The following is a 6,000-nucleotide window of genomic DNA, read 5'->3' on the forward strand; positions in this document are numbered from 1 at the left end:
GGGTTACGGCATCCCTCTCCTGAGTTGTAGAATACTGTGTTGGGTCCTAGCCTTAGTAACTCATTTGGGTGATTTACTAAGGACTCAATCAATCAACTAACTTGAATTCGTTTTCTCCCGTTTTGTAATTGTCAAAGTTTGACAACTATGCTCTTCTCAAATCCCATGGAACAAGCATTCCACATGAAGATGATATTCCATGATTCGATCAAGGAACAAGAGATCATACTTCACTTCCTCCTCCTCCTCCAATTATTCTCCCTAACCCACAAGTTCGAAGGCTTGAAAAGTTCAAGATCACTCAAGCCCTTTTGGCAAGTAAACATAAAGAAGGAAAGTCGGTGTGTGCACACGTCCTAGGGATGAAGTCACACATTGATAGGTTAAGAATGTCGGGATCCGTTGTCTGTGAGGAAATGGCTATTGATTGGGTTCTTCAGTCAATTCCTAACTCATATAGTGAGTTCGTAAGAGAGTACTATATGATGAACCGCGACGTGACCCTTATAAATCTCACCTATATGCTTATTGCTGGTGAATCAGCAATGGTTTGGCGCAATAGAAAAGCAAAGTTGATTGGTGAATCTGTCTTCAAGACCTCTATGGATATAGACAATGGCAACGAAAGACATGCTATGATCGAAAAGTTTGATCATAAGAGAATTGCAATGTCTAAAGTAGTTCCATGTCATGTTCCAAAAGAGTCAATTTGCTTTTATTGCCAAGAGAAAGGGCATTGGAGACGAAGCTGCCCCATTTACCTAAGAGATCTAAGAGATGGGAGAGTCGAAACGTATGGCTCTAATATAGGTAAAATACATTAACTAACTCTTTTAAGCTTCTATTCTAGATTCTTAATACATAATGTGATAAGATTACAATTGATGTTTTGTAGGATCGAAGAAAAGAAAGAAAGCTTAAGGGAAAAAGTGAGCAGAACCTAACCGTGAAGGAATGGATTTCGATCACATTTCTCGAAGATTAGATTCTTAAGCTACTACTTAGAGTTAGAATTAGATTGCTAAGAAAGATGTATTAGCATAAGTTTTTCAATGAATTGCATTGTAAGGACAAATTTTTCCGCAATAAAAATAAATTTTGATTTTATATTATTTATTTATCCTTGCAATGGCGTATATGAAAAATTGTTGTTTGAATGTTTCTATAATGGATTTGGTTCTTATTATGTTATGGAAAGTCGAGAGTTTACCGAATATGGAGAGTTTCTCATCGCCCAAGTTTCAATTGGACAGAAACTTGGAATCATGCAACTTGGTTGCACGATGAATGAGGAATTTGATATTTGGAAATTAGACTATTCATTGATAAAGTGTCAAGTGAAGGACTAGGAGATCTAGCACACAAAGTTGCGTGTTGATCAGGTCCACCATAAGAGTAACAATGATATTCGTCATGATTTACTAAAGGTTTAGTAAATATGATTATACTTACAAGATTAAGTGTAATTATGAATTGATTGAAAAAAAAAAGTTTAAATCAATAGCAGAATGAATAAGAAGAATCATGTAGGCAGAAAATAAAAGTTTCTCCATTCTAAGAAGAAGGGAGAGTAGCTTTTATGCTTTATGATAGGTCTTAATGATTAAGAACCATATCTCAATTAATCCTCTAAGTGAGTCTTAGTACAATTGTATGTCTAAGAAGAGGAATCAAGAATTGAAGAAATGGTTAAATCAAGAAGTCAATCATACTTCGTTCCAAAACAAGTCTTAGAGTTAAGATTGTGACATTGAGTGGAAAAGTATTAAGAAGGTTTGTAACATTCATCAAATGTGGAAAGTTGTGATGTCTTGGATAAGACAAAGACCAACTAGGACCAATTTATGAAGAGTTTTGATAAAAGCTACACTAACTCTTGAATATTTGTTTGTCAAGAAATGTTTTGACAAGAGAATCTTATATGTCATGGAGTCAGTGGGAGTCTTAATGGTCTTTAAAAGGTTTCAAGAACAAATCAAATAAACCTTATCAATCATCACTAGCACACGAGTTGAGGTTTACAACCTATCGTGTTGACATTATTTTGTTTCTGTGCCGTTCCAATCGAGTTAATTATGCATGTGAGTCCTATGAGTTCTCATTTGAATGCATAAAAGGCAAGGACCTTAATCAACGGAAAGTACATTGATAAGAAAAGGTGAGCTGCTTAACTACTTGGAAAACATGGTGGGCAGCTGTGCTACCATAAGGCAAGAAATCGAGATTGAGAAAGTTTGATCTATATGATTTTGAATTTGTCGTAAACTTTGGTTTTGACAAATTCACATGGATAGGAACAAATACACCATTTAAATCTAAGTGTCATAAGATTTCCTCCTTCATGAAAATGATTGTGAGGAAATGCTTTCACTAAGAAAGATTTTAAGAAGATAATGATTGTAAAATTGCATTCTCGAATTCGATTATGGTTACGGTATCCCTTTCCATAATTTGAATTGTGAGGTTTGGCAATTGTTTACACACACATATGAACTATCTAAGGCAAAGGTGTATAAGTTCAAGAAGCCTTGATAAAAGATTATCAAAGCACTAAGTATTAGAAACATGAACTTAAGAAATTCAATAAGCATTGTTTTTCTGAAAGTTAAGTTGTTTCTAAATACATGTCGAAGCTAGTGGGAGCATAAGTGTTATGTTCTATAATAATCATCATGATAGTGGGAGCATAAAAGTTATGATTGTATGATTATTAAGGCACGTAATGCAAGTTGGCAATATTAATTATAGAAAACAAGAGTTATACCTTGCAAAGTCGTAAGGGTTGTAAAGTTGTTTTGATATAATTAAGGGAGAGAATATTATGCTTCATTTCAAATCTAAAGGATTAGGTTGAGAAATGTTAATAAATTTGGTCAAGGGTACATAGTGTGTTCTAAAGGATTAGGTTGAGAAATGTTAATAAATTTAGTCAAGGGTACATAGTGTGTTCTTAAAATTTCGATTATGATTACGGCATTCCTCTTCACAATTCGAATTTTGAGAACATAGCAAATAAAACATTATGCGTCGTGCCCCATACGCTTCGGGTATAGGATCGATTGCAAATGCTTTAATGTTTGACCATTCTAAAACTTTCCAAATTTCGAGCGCATTTAGAGGGAAAAGGGACTAGAATTGGTTTTGACTAAAATAATTAAACAACTATCAAAGACCAATCCAAAGTTCGACGATGATTGGTTGCTTGTGAGTAGTTGGAAGAATGGTATTGATGGACCATATCGACATTATTATGAATAGAAAAGATTCTATTAAGAATGAGTTGTCATATGGAAATATGGAAATGTTTTCATATTGGATGGACCATATCGACACTATTGCGAATAGATAAGATTATAATAAGAATAAGTTGTCATATGGAAAATATGGAAATGTGTCCATATTCGGAATTGAATATTGAAAATCTATGTCTAGATTAGAAACTTTTATGCAAAAGGATGTTCAAAGGAATGTACTTTGAGTGAGAGACATCATATCTAAGGAATTGTCTTGTAAAATCTCCGATAGAGGACTTTGTAATATCATTGGCAATAGTCTTTTTGACTTTGGTGCAGTGAATTTACGAAAGGACAATTGCATAAAATGTTAGAATCTAGCATATTCTATAAGTAGCAAGAATTTGATGTTCTTTCACTTATGAAAAAGGATTTGGAGTTGTGAAATGAGAATGATTGGAAATGTGCTCAATTTGGTCTATTTCACAAAGTAAGAACCATAGGTAAACATTGTGTGCATGCTATGAGCATGGGACAAGTGTTGTAATTCAAGTAAGAAGTTGATTACCCGAAATGACAAATAATGAGTAATCAATATGGTGATATATAAAAGGAGTTTTATTTATACTCAAAGGTTTGAGGCCATATGGGATTAGTATTATTCTTGTGTTTCACATTTGCATGTTTTGACTTCCAGAATAATTGAATTTATTAAGAATAATCGAATTATTCGAACGGGCCACAGTCGTTCATATGTTGGAAGTAGATATGAATGAAGATTGTCGTGAATTGGTGTGTGGATTGTCTAAAGAGCATTAGACATAAGCAAATGTTTGCTACAACGTTCATGAGTGCTTATGAATATGATTTGAGCATTGGATTAGACCCACGCTCACTTAGATCACTCCATGGATTGAGTCACGAGTGATTGGTGAGACGATAACATCTTATATTCTTGAAACCAAGATGTGTGAGTTGTATCTTGTGAATCGGTTGCACATTGATAATATGTAAACGCACTAGTAACTTGGTGTTATAAAACATATTGTTGGGTGTGATTCGGTGCGTGAGTACAAGCAAGCATTGTATCAAAGTTTATCCATTCCTTTTATTCAAAGTAGGATAAAAGCGATATCTTTGGGCCCCTCGATGATTTTGTGATGACAAACGTAAATGCTCGGCCGGGCTAGCGCTAATTTGATTTGTTCAATTAGTCAGTCGTCATAAATCGGAAATCGAGATATAGTACAAAGAGAATGATTTGAAATCATATCTCATATGATATCTAGAATGGAGGAATATATGATCCCTTATCTAAGGACATGCGTATCTGATAGGATCAGAGTTGACAGCGGTTTTGGAAAGCTACGATTGCAGATCAGGATCTGAATTCATACGCATAATAGTTATTAGACTTATCCAAGTGGGAGACTGTTGGATTAGTGTCTAAGTCCATAACTATTTTGGTATGTACTTGACCCGATGGTGCATGGTCCTTTTGGGTTGCCTTCACCAAAGCAACTTGATTGGAGAAATAAATAAAGAGAGAGGTTATTATGATTTATTAATATGTTATAAGAATAATATATTAAAGGAGAAATCATATTTGTTTAATTAATATTGGTCAATAGTTAATTAAGAATTAATTTTGTGATCAAATGTAATTAATTAAACTAGAGGGGCTGAATTGTAATTATGTGATAGTTACAAAATATGGTAATGGTTATAATAAATATGGGTTGAACGAATTCAAGGAGATAAGGATCCTTGAAATCGTCCAAAGGATAAAAGATAAGGGTTTTCAAGGCTTATCTTATGGTTGCTTGGTGGGCAAGCAACTAGATAAGGATAAGGATTGAAACCTAATCTCTACACCTATATAAATAACCCTAAGGCCATAAGAATTCATCCATGCCTTGTCTAGGGGTCCTAGAAACGAATTTTATACCTCTTCCCTCTCTTTATACCTTCTCCATTTGCTCTTGGTGTTTGTAAGCCATTAGAGGAGTGACACTTGTGACTCTAAGCCTTCCAAAGTCAATTCAAGGAGGAATTGGGATTGTTATTACTACATAACAATCAAGGTAACATCTTAAACCTAATTATATGTTAATATCGATTTCCATATGCTAGAATTAGGGTTTATAGACTTGGATAACTTGCATGTACAATAGAGAAACCTAGATCCAAGCATTAGGGTTTGTATGAGCACATAGGATGTCTTATGACCAAAACCCATCAAAGTCAACCAATCTTAATCATATTAGTCTTACCTCATTACTATTCCCACAATTATACCGACTATGGACTTTTAGAATAACTACGCTATTCATGGATTAAACATATTAATGTAGAATATAACAAGTGTTAATGTAAAGATCACATCCCAATATATCAAAATAATATAATAGTTGTTATCACAAAGTTCCCACATCCTAGTACCAAATTCAAATCAAATACTATCTCTAAAATAACGAAGTCATATAGCTGAAGCGTGAACTTTCATGCTTAGCTTATAAAAGTGTAACAAGAAGTTCTAGGCATGTACTTCTTTGTTGTCATTGTTATGGTTTTTAAAGCCTAAGTATGGAATTTTGTGGCCACGACTGGAAATGTTTGTTCCATGATGTGGCGGTGGTTGTGTAACACTTGAATCTTGGTAAGTTTCTCTTTTACCCTTGCATTATATAATTTGTCCCGTTTAGTCCTTGAGTTGTACGTGGGGCGTACCACAAGGTATAATTAGAGTATAAGCTGTAAAGCGAGT

The sequence above is a fragment of the Lactuca serriola genome, chromosome 7 (assembly GCF_051521515.1).
Source record: "Lactuca serriola cultivar US96UC23 chromosome 7, Lser_US96UC23_V15, whole genome shotgun sequence".
Classification (NCBI taxonomy): Eukaryota; Viridiplantae; Streptophyta; class Magnoliopsida; order Asterales; family Asteraceae; genus Lactuca; species Lactuca serriola.